The 15055-nt window shown below is 41.1% G+C and overlaps 1 protein-coding gene across 3 annotated transcripts in view; it reads left to right on the forward strand.

Moving 5' to 3' along the window:
- Window positions 1-1053: 1053 nt before the first annotated feature.
- RHOBTB1 (Rho related BTB domain containing 1) overlaps window positions 1054-15055 on the forward strand; it is a 52053-nt gene continuing 38051 nt past the window's right edge. For 2 of the 3 annotated variants that reach the window (XM_079313275.1, XM_079313277.1), the window contains exon 1: window positions 5558-5677. The gene's annotated coding sequence lies outside the window, so the exon portion shown is untranslated. Of the gene's footprint in view, window positions 1323-5557; window positions 5678-15055 lie in introns of those variants that run through there. The other variant, XM_079313276.1, reaches the window with a different exon arrangement.

The raw sequence follows: 15055 nt of genomic DNA on the forward strand, positions 1-15055 counted from the left end.
ATGAAATAGAAATCATCACGAGAAAGAAGATTCAACAAACCCTGCTTCTCTTACAGCTTTTGTGATACGGGGGCCAGGTTCATTAGTTCTGCACAGAATGCCTGATCTCAGCCATTCAGATAGGAGAGCAGTTTGGCTGCAAGCCCAGTCCGCTTCTCTAGCTGCAATACTGCCAGCTCCTGCTGTCCTCAGGCCCTGCATCCTAGCCCTTCACCTTTCACAAGGGCTGCGCTGTCAGAAACTCCCCGTGACCGGCACTGAACATCACTGATGTGAAGCTCTGGCACAAGAGCTGAGTACCTGGCCCTGACAGTCCTCCCAAATCCTCCTCAACAGACCAGGATGGCCCAGGGCGGAAAACGGAATCCAAGACTCTGAGTAAGCAGAAAATTCCTTTAACACCAGGCTACTGTGCCGTTCCTCAAATTTACCTAAGCATTTCAGCAATACATTACACAACCATTTGAAATGCCTCATGGAGCTGAATTACTTACGGGCATCCCACTGCTGTCCTCGTTGAATTTCTGCTAGCATATTATTGATAGAGAGGTCAGACACCCTGAGGACAGTGTAAGTTGAAAGCATCCTGGGCAGAAAACAGCCTTAACGTTGTTTTTTTAGCTACGATTTAGCATGAAAGTTATTTGTGGGGAAACTGAGGCGAGCAGGGCGGTGGGATTTACTCGTCAGACTCGTCAGTAATGTCAAAGACAGGAGTGTTCGCAGTTCAGGGAGGCACACACACCCTGATTCCGCTGTCAAGTTCCACATTTCATCGCGCGGATGCTCGCACTGAGCAGGGAGGTGGCGGCTGCGGACCCCACCCTCCCGCGCGCGGAGGTGATGCCATTGCGGCCTCTCCCCGCACGGGGCCCCGCAGGATTTCCTGCCTCCGCAGCCCCTCAATTCCTGGAAGCGATCTCTGCCGAGGGCAGGAAGGGCGAGCGCGCCGCCGCCGGCAGCCCCAGAGCCCCGTGAGGGGCGCGGCGGCCCCCGGCCCTCAGAGCGGAGCGGCGCGCGCCGCCCGGGCCCTTCTCCGCGCGCGCTCCCCGCCGCCGCGCGCGCTCCCCTAACGGCCGCGGCAGCAGCACCGCGTGGAGGGGCGCGCTCACGTGACGGCGCTGGTTGGCTGGGACGCGCGCGCCCGGTCCGCTCCGCGCTGGGCACGGAGCAGAACGGCAGAGTACAGCACGGCACGGCACGGAACAGCACGGCACGGCACGGCAGGGCGGGACAGCACCGCACCCGAGACACCGCAGCGCCCTCCGCACCCCGCTGAGCGCCACTTCTGTCCTGTCCCCGGGCGGCCGTTCCGCGCTCAGGTGAGACGCCGCCGGTGGCTGTGGGTGAGCGGCGGGGCCGGACGCCGCGGGAAGCTGCGGCGGAGGGAGGAGCGGCGGCGCTGGGGCTCCGCGGGGCCGGGACCGGCGGGCCGGGGGCGCTCCCCGTCCGGGGCAGCTCCTGGCAGCGGCCCCTGGCTCCTGCCCCTGCAAGGTCTCCGCACCTGCCCTCCTTCCCCTGGTGTCCCGTTCCGTTCCGCGGTAAGGTCAGAAATGCTGACAGCTCACTGGGGTGTCAGGCGGTCCTGCTGCATCGCTCCTGAGCCATTCCATACCGTTAGAGGTGTTCACTGTTTCTCTTGGTGCATGCTGGTGTGTTTATCACTACACCTGGCATGACTTTTACTCGTTCTTCCTGAGGGCTTCTGTACAAAATTCATCCTGGCTAACCCCTGTTTTGTGAAAACTAAATGGACAGAGCTAAAATCTGTTAATATTTCACTTTTTGGGCATTGGTTCGGCATATTTGCCATAGAAATGAAACTTTCTTCTCACGTAGAATCTTCCAGGCACTTTCTGCATGCACTTTGAAAAGCAATTTGCTGAATTAACATGCACAAAGATAACTTGAGTTGACATACTAGCAGCATACCATCTATCTCGTGAGCAAAAATGGAATATTCCTGCCCTTAGGTTCCTTTTTAATCTTAAATTATTAATGGTTCTCTGCATTACAAGAATGAAATTTGTAATTGGTATAGAGTGCAAGTGCATGTAGAGAACTGGATACAGAGGAGCTGGTTATAGAGAAGGACATGCCTCCTAAAAAGACCTAACAGGAGAATGATGTTAAAGAGCTCTTTCACTTCTTTACAGTTGTTGAGAACTTCTGGGGAGAAGCTGTAGACCATACCTAGCCCAACTATTTTGCAGCTCTTGGAAAAAAAGGAATAAGAAAAGGGAAAAACTTTTCCTTACTGGGGGAGTACAGGAAAGCAGAGCTTTAGAGTTACTTGCCCTTTTGTTTAGCAGCAGTTTAACTGAGTGGTTGGGGGTGCTCCTAAGTTAGGGTTAGTGGCAATAATAATATCCCATCTTCTTTTAGAACCTGATTGTCAATTTCACACCACATGTTGTCATTTGTACTTGGTTAAATGGAAGTATTTCTATCACATGTCATCATGCTATTGTCTGTGTAATCAATACAGGAAAAAGTTCATTTTTCTCTGAGAGACCCCAGAAAAGTACATACTTGCTGAAGCTGAAATAGAAAGGGCAAAACACTTTTCCTATGGATCCAACAACATTAAAGGTTTGAAAATATGTTGAGAGGAAATGTTGGTTTAGGTATCAATGGGAAGTAACATTTCTACTGTCTGTTCAACCATGTAATGAGCAAGTGAAGTGTATCATAGTAAAGATTGCAACAGTGAACTAAGGCTCTGCTCTTTCTTTTACTTAAAATTCTCCCAGTATTTGAACTTTTAAAGGCAAAAGTTTGAAGTGGGACCATATTAAGCAAGTGAGAAACATAAGGCTTAAAAGCAGTTTTCTTCCATGTAATCACTTAAAGATATGTTGAAGAGATTTGGGGGAGATGTGATATGTGATGATACAGAAACTGAAACTAATGCACGTGTTATGCGATGACGGGTTAGTTAAAGGAAACTCATAAAAATCTTGAGAGGATAAAATTCTGTGATCATGTTAGTTTGGTAATAATAATAATAAAAAGCAAATACAAACCAAACAAAACAAGAGTGGGGCAAAGACTGGATCAGCTAAGGCTGCTGAAGCTTTTTCACAAAGGTGAAGCTAAGGTGGATTTGAGGGAAAAACTGGGCTGAGTTTTCTTGAGTTTTCTGTAGTGTCAGTGTGTAAGAGGAGTATCTTGTCCATCACAGAAGAGGCTTCTAGACCGATTAGAAATGGTTTGGCCACAAGAAATCATTCAGGGAGCCTAGTGTTCCTCCTGGTGTCTTCTGCGTTCCTTCTAGGCCTGGTTTGCACTGCAAATGTTTCACTTGCCATCCTGCAGCAGGTGTTCCCGTTCCTCACCTTCCTGCCTATTTAAAAGAAATGCTCCCCTTTGGAGAATTACACCATGCAAGTACATCCCTCACTGAATTACTCTGTGTTCCAGAAGGTTTTAGTTTCCCTCAGCCCACAGTGACCTTGCTGCATGTCCTGCATGCAATATCTCAGTGTGCTTGTTGTGGGTGAGCATTGGTTCAGATAATGCCTGCCTGGGTAAGCAGCAGATGGGAGAGAGAAGGAAGTGCACTGCCATGATCAGAACTGGTACTTTCTCTGTAGGGACACAGGGGGAGAGCCACAGCAAGCCAGCTCTCGTCTCAGCTGTGAGCTCCTTGAGACTCTGGTAGGGAAGGTGCATGTAAGGTGTGGCTGCCCTGTTATTCTGAGTGCAGATCATCATCATCACAGAGAGATCTGCTTCTGCTGCCACGGTATGAATGATGTTTGTAATTTGGAGTCGTAATAGAGTAGAACAATGCTAATTAAGAACTCGACTGTCTTCAAAACTGGAAAGTGGAAGACTGAGAGCAGGGGGATGAAGGCCATAAACTTTTATCTGTGAAGTGGAACTTTTAGGATTATGCTTTAGTAATGATGAAAATCAAGTTTAGCTACATTTCTATCTGCTTACATTCTTCAAACAACTGGTCTGACTTTACAGCATAACAAAAAAAAAAAATCTTGGCAAGCAGGACAGTCTTAATGTGGCCTTTAATAGAACAATAATGTAAATGATTAATGATTGATGAAAAAGAATTGTGAATGAGCTTGTGGAAGGGCTTTACACATCTCTCTGACAGTAAGAAGGATCTTAATATATCCTTGGAGATCATGCCTGTAGATTTTAAAGAAGGTGAAGCAGAAAAAGGGTGTTAGAAGTGAATGAGGGCGCAGTGAAATAAAAACATAGAAAGCTCTGGGTTTATGATCAGATAATCCAGATGCTCTTTTTGTAGTTTGGCTTTTTTTGAAAAGGGATGGTCTGAAAGAAGCTGCAAGAAACTTCAAATCTGCCATCAATACTAAGGAAACAAGTAAACAGTTATGAATGATACAGTATCACGTAAAGTATATATTTAAACAGTTTTAGAGCCCAGAGTATACCAATGTCACTAATTAATGACTTGGATGGTTGTTTAATTCTGGGTTAAGGCTATTATTTGTAGGGCTTAGGAAGGGAGCTGTATGGGCCTGCCTTGTAGGAAGCAAGGGTGAACACAGTAGAAAAGATGGTGAGAAGATTCTCTGCAGTTGTAGCTGCATGAAACATTGCAGTTCAGGAAAACTGATATGTCTTTGCCCCTTAAATGCTTATTCATGCATAGCAAAGGGAAGGGCAGAACTCTTAGAAGACACAAATATCATGCCTCTAGCTCTAGTGTCAATTCTTGTGGCTTGTCTATTTCACAAAGCTGGAATGAAGTGTTGCTTCATTTCTGTTTGTTCACTCTGTTGTCTTGTGCTAGGTATCTACAGAGGGTTGTGATTTCTGTGAGAAATTAACTTCACTCCTAAATTGAGTGATCCTGATAAAAAGCGAAAAATGCCCAGTGGGCCAGTACTATGTTCATTTGAAGACTGCATTACATTGCTGCTATTCAAGCTAGCATGAACCTCTGAAACCTACTTGTGCCACTGAGCATTGCTTTTAGGGCAGCATCTGAGGTGAAATCAATGTTGTTACCACCTTTGGTTCTTGGAAAACCTGCATCTTGCTCCTGGATGGGAACCAAGCCACAATAAAGTAGGTATTTACCAAACCAAATGAAGGACATTTATAATTAATTTCATTTGTTACCAAAGGGGGAAGCAACACAGAATTCCCAGTTCATGTGCCATCAGTCTGTCACCTTCTTGAAGGTAGCCAAAAAAACCTTTCTCAGACTCTGTTGCCTAAGAGAGTGGAGCTGGTTAACTGGGATACAGCAGTGTTAGGTTCTGACACCTAAGGTGGTTTGGTTTTTTAAAATCTAAATCCGTAGGGAAATTATTCACAGGCTTTATTTGACAGAGTGGTGTCAATCTCCAGTTGTGCTCAAAATCTCACCAAGCTACCCATGATTTCTTCAGTGTATTGGAGAAAAGAGTGTTTTAGTAAAGATATGCAGGGTACTTGTTTGAAACTTTAAAAGACTGTTTTGTTGACCAATCAGGCCCATTTTGGAATATAAAATGGATGATAAAAGATGTTTTTGCTGTTGCATGTGTTGTAATTTTAGGTTGAAAATAGTAAGACTTTTTTTTCCCTCTTCTTTCCTCCTTAGGAGTGCCACAATAAGAGAAAGACATGAAGTATTTTAAATGAAATTCTGCATTTGATCAAGCTGCTGAAAATGGATGTGAACATTTTCTCCTGTGAGGTAAGTATTGATAAGGAGAAATAAAAGAAAACCTGACCCCTTTCACATAGTGTTGCCTGTCATCACTTCTGACCAGCAGCTTTTGGTCAAGTGTTTTAGAGTTATAACATCTGTGTCTTGGCAAACTTAGTAGCAAAAGTCTTAACTGAAAAGTCCTACAAATAATCGTTTCATGTACAGGATTAGTCAGCTTTGTTCTGCTATTCCAGCAGATAAAAAAAATGTATAAAGGCTTGGTGTTGCAGGGTTGGTAATGAGCAGCTTCTGCACAGAGTACCTTTTGACCCAATGTCAAGTTTCTTTCCAAGTATCAAAGAAATGGAAGCTGCTAAGTCTGATTTTCAAGAGTGAATACTCACACAGACTAACTGCAGGTGCAGGAAATGAGCGAGATCCTGGGATGAAGAAAGACTTTGTATCTGTAGGTACTTTTTCATGCATCCAGGCATCTTTCTGAGTTCCTGCTCTGTGCAGCCTAAGGAAAACTGGGGCTTTTCCCAGCCTGAGTTACAGGTGTATATTTATATTGTTTTTGTCTAGTATCACAGCCAGATCTTCACAGTTCCTCCAATAAGTATGTAAGTTAGTAAAACCAAATACATGTCCTTAATTTAGGATCATGGGAAAGTTCTTGTTGTAAGGAACCTCAGGAAATTCTCATAGAGTCAAACCCTCTTCTCTCCAAACTCTCTTCATTGACTTTGGCGTAGTCAATGAAATTAGGTCATTTTCACCCATTTGCCTTCTTAGTCTGTTATATGTTCAGAAGTATTAGCAAAAGATGGATTTGTAGCTTGCCATGTGTATTAAATGTACATTATAATAAAGCAGATAGGAACATAAGATGCTACTGAAATTTGTCAGAAGACAGAATATTTAATTAAGACAGGGATGCACAGGAATGGTCTGTTTCTCTGAACAAAGAAAACAATAAATCTCTGATGTGTTCATTTCTTGCAATTGCAAATGAAACCTCCACAGGTCAGCTAACACTGACCTATTGTCATTCTGCCAGTATTTTCAAGATGGGCTCCCTGCAAGAATTACCCCTTCCCAGGCATCTCTGGGGAATCTATTTACTTACTCCCTCCTCTAAGCAAAATTGCTTTCTCATAATAAAAGGAAGTGAACACGTTGCTTATCTTGTCTGAAACATGTTACTGAAACATTTCCTCTGAAGTATAAATATTTGTTCATGGGAAAACATAGTGACAATGGGAATAAAAATATGCATCTTGTCAGGAAGCTTAGGGAGCAATCTCCCCCCTGGGCTCTAAAAGTAAACACAAACCACACATCCCTTCTCCTCCCCTCATTACGTACTACCAAACAGAACATTTTGTGGGCCCTAGGAGTAACTACTTCCACTGTTTTGGCCAGGGAGGATTATACAATTAAAGGGTTAATCTTGTCAGGAGGAAAACATTTTAGCATTCAGAGCCTCGTGGAAGGGTCAGTGAAGTGAAGAGACACTTGGTTTGCTTTTGGATTTATGCTTATCTCAATGTGCTTTGAATTGATCCCTCAAAATGGGTAATTTAATAGCTTTAATAGTTACATTAGTAATTTAATGAGCCCCTTTCAGGACATCATCAAAGACAAACATATACTTTGTGAATAAAAATAGAAGTAATTTTATAGGTAATGCAGTTCCTGAAGGCCACTATACAGTATTACATAGATTCAAGTTGTGATTGTCATGGTTTAACCCCAGCCAGAAGCTAAGTACCACGTAGTTGCTTGCTTATGTACCCTCAGTACATAAGAGGGGAAGAAATTCAGAAAAAGGTAAAATCCATGGGCAAAGGACTGTTTAATAATTGAAATTAGATATAATAATCATTGGAATTAAAAGGGAGACATAAGAAAGGGAGAGAAATAAAACCCCAGAGTAACAAGTGGTGCACAATACAGTGGCTCACCATGTGCTGGCTGAGGCCCAGCCCAGCCCTGAGCAGCAGTTGGCAGCTCCCAGTCAACTCCCCCAGTTTATTATTACTGGACATGATCTTTTAGAGTGGGAAATATCCCTTTGGCCACTTGGGTTACCTGCCCTAGCTCTGCTCTCCCTCAGCTTGCAGTGTACCTGCACACTGGCAGAGAGCATAGGCACTGAAATATCCTCACTTTGGTGTGAGCACCAAGCAGCACCTACAGCATCCGTGCTTCGTCAGCATTCTCATAGAATCCAAAACACAGCAGGGTACCAGCAGCTAGGAAGAAAATCAACTCTATTCCAGCTGAAACCAGGACAGTGATGCTATGAATGATTTAATATGCATTGACTGGTCTCGCCATCAAAAAGTACATATTGAGGGAAATGGCACACCCAAGAATCCAAATATCTCTCTTCACCTCTCCTCCCAGTGTCAAGCCTCACTTCCCAGACTGTTTTAAAATGAATTTCTGAGTAACATGTATAGCTCATGTAGCTAAATTACAGAACAATATTCTCAAAAATTTTCTGTTTCCACACCAGTTCCTGTTGTTTCTATGATATGGTCTCACTTCTTAAAGTGAATATATCTGCAGATCTAAAAAAAAGCTAATTTGTGGATGGATGTGTGCTTGAGTCAGAAAATGCTACATCTCTGGAAGATGTATCTTTGTAGAGGTGTTATTTACTCCTTCATATCCCAGTCACAGCTTATTTACTTCTGGCTTCTGTGTCACTTGAGGCATTATGAGACAAGTAGTAGTAAATTTAGCTGTCTGGATAAAGAAGCTACTGCTCTCTCAGAGATTACTGTCTTTACAGACAGTGGAATAAAGCAGCTACGTGTGTGATTGCCTCTACAGTGCAATCTGGCACTTGAATGTAGCTGACAATTCAAAGTGGTAAATACAAGGTCCTGGACTGTGCAAAGCCAGCACAGGGGTGTGTGTCCAACAGTTATCTTCAGCAGAATTAAATTTATCAGAGCAAATTTTAAAACTGCTTGAACTAGTTCTTCTCAGACTTACGACTGCTTGTGACTAGAAATTAGAAATGTGGGGGACTGCCTTGTGTGGGTGGTTCAGGTGTGAAAGGAAAGGCAGTGTTGCTGTTTGTTGCTTTTGATCTTTGTAATTAAATTTATGTTCTCTAGCACTGTTTATCATACTGTTGAAATTCATGTTTCTAACTTTATCATGGGATTTTCTGTGCTTTACATAAAGAAAAATGACTGTTTTTCTCAACACCTATGCAGAATCAGGAACAATTTTTTACATTTTGTTCTTTCCCTCCCAATTAGGTGTTAAAGAAACAAAAGAAATAATATAGTTCTGAAATGTCCATTAATTCAGGGAGCTTAAGCATCAAGGTAACCCAACATAAGAAATCAAAGCTGGGATATAAAATCAGTGCTGTTACATGAGAATATTCTCTTGCCAGCTGGAATTACCTGTCTCACACTTTTGGAAGCAAGGGCCTAGCACCCTCAAAATGAGGATTTGCAGTAACAAAAACATATTATGGTAACAGTACCCGAGCTTCACCTGTTTTTTCTTTTCAGCTGCTTTGTCAGTTATGAAATTTGCTTTTGTATGGGCTCCTAGATGTGCTCAGCATGGGCAGGTGTTCCAGTAATTGTCCTGAGCAACAGACAGAGTTTACACTTGAGATGGATGTACATGTTGTGGGGCCTTATGGCTGTCCATGTTTCAGTTCTTGGTTTATGGCTATTCCATAACACTTGAACTGCCTGAATTTGTCACTTCTATATCAGAGATGTCTTTTTGACTGTCATGTGAGCTTATGACAATAATGTAGATTATTGGTCACTAAATGCAGAAGAATGTTTCACAAAATACTTTCCAGTCTTCTAAGGAAAATACCTGTGGATCAGGCTTTCCTTGAGGCAATCCAGCTGTCTCCATTGAATTTCTCCAGAGGTGAATTTTGTTTTTTTAATTCTCTTAGGTGTTTGCAACTGTGCTCCCCACTGGCAACACTGTAATTAAGGAAGAACTTTCAATGTTTCTCTTACATAAAGGTAGAATAGTCTTTTGGCTGTAGATCTGAATTTCAGCTAGAAGCCTAATATTTATCGTGTAACAGATGCATTTTATTGGCAATTTCTTCTGCAAGTAATTTATACCTTTTCCTGCAAAAATATTCTGGGGACAAGGTATGGGAGGAATTTAGTTCTCTTGAGGATTTTATAATGCTATAAAATGCACCCTGCTCTATCAATTTTGTCAATATGTATGGGAGTAAATAAGATTAATACTTTTGTAGTTCTTCTCTTCTACCTTTACCCAGGAAAAAAACCTCTTGTCTGACTTGGTAAATACTGTAAAAAACTTTAAAAATAGAATGCTTCATGTCTTGCTATTTTGTTGAAAAAGAAAAAAAAAGCCCTGCTAGTAAAATTCATAATGCTTTGGCATCATCTTGCTTTGACAATATGGCTTGCAAACAATAAGTGGATGAGAAATTTCAAGACACTGGGATATTTTTGATTTTGTTAAAGCTTCCTGAATGCCTGATTAGTTTTAAAACCACTGATGCTGCTGCTTTTAGTTTGTTTTTAATTACAAAGGTATATTCTGTTCCTGACATATCTACATGCTGCACTTTTAAGTGTAATTCGAAAGTGATGTCTTTTACTCATTACTTTGCAAATTATCCTTTAGGCCCTTAGATTTGTGCCTAATCTATTGTTCAAACCTGTAGCAGTGATGCTATGGCAGGTCTTGAAGTACTGTCCTACACCCTTTGTGAAAACTGCAAATATATGCAAGAAGTATGTGATTTCATGGTTGATAGCTTTTGAATGGTAGCATTTAAAAGAACAGAATCCTTCTTGGTAACTATTTCTAATAAACCTAATTAGGGAAGTTTCATCAAGCAGCATCTGGTGAAACATGCAGACTGTTTCTTAGACTTTTTTTTTGTTTATTGTCTGCTTCTTAGACTTGGAATCCCTCATATGTGTTTTCTTGTATGGATCACTTGTGTGCATTCTTCAGCAATTTCTGCAATTACTGTTATCCTTCACCATTCTGCTGAAATGTATAAGAAGTGTTTCAGGGAGTAAAATGTATACATCAAAACCAACCCTTGTAATATTTTTTCTACATATGGTTTATGACCTTAACTCATTGGGGAAACAAAAAAATGGTAGCTAGATTTGTTTAGACATATTGAAGCAAAACACTAAAATACTTTCTAGATTTGTTTAGACATATTGAAGTAAAACACTAAAATACATGAGTGGTGTTTCAACCTCATGTAGAGGTTCATGTGTTGATACAATCCAGTCTAACACACTGAATTTGTTGTGTTGCAAAAATGCAGGATTTGCAAGGCAGTCTTTGCTGGTGCAATCAAATCACATCAGTAAACTAGTGTGAGGTGGTGGTAAGAGGCATCAGATCTCACTTTTCTGAAAAAGCTTTCGCTTTCAAAAAATGAGTGGTTCCAAGGTATAAAATACAGAGAATGTAACAAAGCTTGAATTTTGGTCTTGAATTCATAAAATCCCACAATGTTGCTACTATGCAGATTCACACTGTTCAAAATAAATCAGAAATTGTACTGTAATTGTACTGGGGGGTATTATAATTCAAAGAAGTAAGCTCTTTCAACAACCTAGTGGAAAAATAGTGAAGTTACACGTGCTTCATTAATTTCTGTTTTGTTTCAGCCACTTTAAGTTATCATCTTTCTAAGACAGGCATTAGGCAACTAATTCAGTGGACTATTTCTTCTTGAATTCCTCCCTGAATTGAATCCCAGAGGGGTCACTGGAAGCTTTTCCTCAACAGTTTCAGAAGGATTTATATCAAGCTCTTAAAGCCATAAATGGGTCCTATTTTTGTGTCTAGCTTGCTGTGGGACAGAGGTGAGAAGAGTAAGTTGTAGCTAATAAGGCTGTTTCTCTGAGATCAGTGGTGATGAGATTAAGCTGCCTTTGATTCTTCTGCTTAGTCCTGCTCTGTTAGTTTGACAGCCTGTAAAGATCAGAGTATGGCTGGTGGCTGTTGTTCTTGTATTTAAGCAGTGATTCAGAGACCAGTAACACTGGGCTATGGCAACTGTGAAAAAGGTGACAAAATACACTTTGTTTCTCTTCCCCTCACCACTCCTATCTGACATTTCCAGTTCCTGTAACTAGAGATCTGTTCAGGACTAGTTTTCATGATCTCTTTATACCACAAATTTATGCAACTCCAAGCAGGGATGGCACATTGTTGCAGGCATCTCTATTGAATTTCTGAAATCTTTGACCAATATGTTAGCCTCTAAAATTTGGTCTACATTTTGTATCCTCCTGCATGTAAATCTACTAGGCTTTTAATAGGTGATTTATGCAATCCTGAAAAGGCAGAAAGTGCATTTACAATGCTTGGAAGAAAAAAAGACTGATCCATTTAAGTATAGTTTTTAAAGCTCAGTAGCTTACACCAAGAGTGAGAAGCAAAGACTGTGTACGTCATTGAAAACTTCCTGTAGTTGTAGTATAAAAATGTTTCAAGTCTATTGGAAACTCAGTACTCAGAGACAAGTGAATTTTGACTGATCTACATAGAGGAGAGATGGAGACTGACAGCTAGCCACAAGGTCAGACAGACAGAAAATCTTCCCGAGCTGGCTGTTTGCTATGACTCTTATTTCATTCCACAAAGGAGTTCTTTCCATTCCATTAACATCTGATTAGATGGCAGAAACATTTTAAGAAGCTCTGAACAGTTATGCAGATGCCAGCACTATTACTTCCAGATTCATTCCCTTGCCAAACAGCAAAATGACACAGTCAAGAAGAACTCATCCTACTAGTCAGTTTTTTCTATTTAGTTTTTGTTTGGAACAGTTTTCATAAATTGCTTAAATCTTTTGTATCCATGTTGTAGTCCTGAGGAGCTAGAAGTGTGGATTATAGCAAATACAAGCTGTTGCAAAATTGCTCTCATTAGAAAATATTACACATGTGATACAAAACTCTGCCATAGAAGCAATTCTTAAAACAGCCTTGTCCTCTTTGGGTTGGGAATGCAGTGAGCCATAACTCTGCCACTTCTTCCCTTGGGAGACTCTTATATAACTGCTCAGCTGTTTCTCTTGCTGTTCTTCTTATTAAGCCAAAATTTTGTTTTGCTTAATTGCATCCTGATACCTCTAACTTTACAAACTGGACTGTTCAAGTAATCCACTCCCTTTTAAGACCATACCCTGCAGTCTGTAGACAGAGAGGGGGGGCAGCAAAGGCAGGTTATTAGAGTTTTAGGGGCCATCAGAGAGACTGTGACAGTGCAGGTGAACAAGCTGGGACACACCTGGCTCAGCTGGGCACCCTTCCAGCAGCAGGGGACAGTCACTGGGGCTGCCTGGGGCTGAGTGCAGTGTGGAGGGGTGAGGGCAGGGGATATTCCCCTCTGCTCAGCACTTGTGAGGCAGCTTCTGAGAAACTGTGCTCACGTTCAGGTTCCACAGTTCCGAAGAGAGATTGACCAGCTGAAGGCAGTGCAACCAAGGGCCACTCATACTGTGGGGAAACTGAAACATGAGATACACACAGAGACACTGAGGGAGCTGCTTATCTGGCCTGGAGAAGAAAAGGTTAAGAGGGCATACAATTACTACCTCAGGTACTCAGAAGAGGTTATGGGGAAACCAGATCTCCTCACAGTTGTGCAACAAACGGATTAAAGGCAGCAGTCACAAGTAACAGTGAGGGGGTGTAAAGAAAAATTTTTCTTGCTGTAGTAAAAAAAGCCATTTTCATAGTGAGAGACTAAGCAATGGAACACGTGGATTGGAGATTGTGGACTGACTATCCTTAACCAGATCAAGCTTTGAAGTAAGCTGTGCACTGAGGAGGAGGTTGGACAAGATGACCTCTGGAGAAAATCAGTCTTGAAATTAACAAGATTAAATGTGGAAGCAGGGAAATGCAAAAGCCAATATCCTACACATAATTAAACAAGGTAGATATTAAATTTTTATTCCAAATTATAAGTTTTGGCATTTTCCTTCTGTAGATGGTTTCTTTCCTGTTTACTCAGCTATTCAAAATATATGCCTGTATTAAGTTTTCTATATCCCTTTTCTAGTGAAAAAGAATGGGAAAATATAATTCATAAGGCAAACCACTGGTGCTGTATATCATTCACAGAATGCTCTAATAAAATCTGGTGCACTGCAGGCTTCTCAAGCAATGATGGTCTTGCACTATATTTAGCATTCAATGAAGAACTGAAAAAAACCCTAACAAATAAATGCATAGTGGTCTGTGTTGATGTTTAATGAACACAGTGAAGGTTTCATTGTGTATGTTACATCTCCATCTCTGAGAATTAAGACAAATGTGAGATTGTAGGAAAAGGGATGCAACCAGCCTAATCAATTTGCATAGCTGGCTGAGAGTAGATGTTGATGTCACTAAATAGAGATACCTTACGTCAAATGCTAACCAAAGAGAAGAATGGACTGGGTACAATGTACAATAGTTCTGAAAAGACAGCTAATTAGGAATGCATGAGCATTTGGCAAGGGTGCATTGCAGTCCTGAATGCAAACCTTTTAATACAAAAACTGTATTGACAGGAAATGAGTTGAATTTTATTTCAATGTTTATAGAATATAACTTACATAGTTTTTAATATTTTTTTTTCATAAATTTTTACATAAATTCAAGATATGTGTTCTCTTTATGAATTTTTTATGGATGAAATCTAATGAAATATATCCTAAACTGTTACAAAAGTATTTAGAAATTATTTTGATCCACCCACATCATCCAAATCTCTAAGCCTAATAGTGGGGGGAAAGTAGACTTCAATGGCAGGAGTTGAGTAATTCTGATATTTTAATTTACATGCTGCCAGTTGGCTGAGACTACATATACCACATACAGTGGGTGAATGGTGAAGTCCATATCTGAAGTATTAAGTTTCCTTATTTTGCTTGTACAACATTCACTCATGGTCTCTTTGTATTGTTGAAACCAAATTTGATGGACTGTAGAGAACACCTTCTGTCCCTGTGAGATTGCCATATGCAATGTGGAACCCATACAGGATAATTTAACTTTTTTTTTTCCACCTAATCCCTTGTGCATTTAAATTATTTCCACTAACATTTTTTTAATCTAACCATGCTCTTAAAAGTGTCCTAATATGAAAGGCTGCAGCATTCAAGGAAAAGGGAGGGAGATAAACTCTAGGATGTCCTGTAGTATTTGGTTTTGAGTTTGGACAGTCCCAGGCACTCTCTGCAATGTCAAACCTGCTCTTTTTTAGTGAACAAGCTCAGTTCTATAACAGTTCCTGCTGTGTGTTGTGGGTGTAGCTTGTCATAGCAAACTGCATTTGTGCTTGGGTGTTACAACCTAAAGCAGAAGAGAAATAATCTCAGTTGTCCTGAATTAAAAGTTTGAGTAGGTCCTCAGA

The sequence above is a fragment of the Erithacus rubecula genome, assembly GCF_903797595.1.
Source record: "Erithacus rubecula genome assembly, chromosome: 9".
NCBI lineage: Eukaryota > Metazoa > Chordata > Aves > Passeriformes > Muscicapidae > Erithacus > Erithacus rubecula.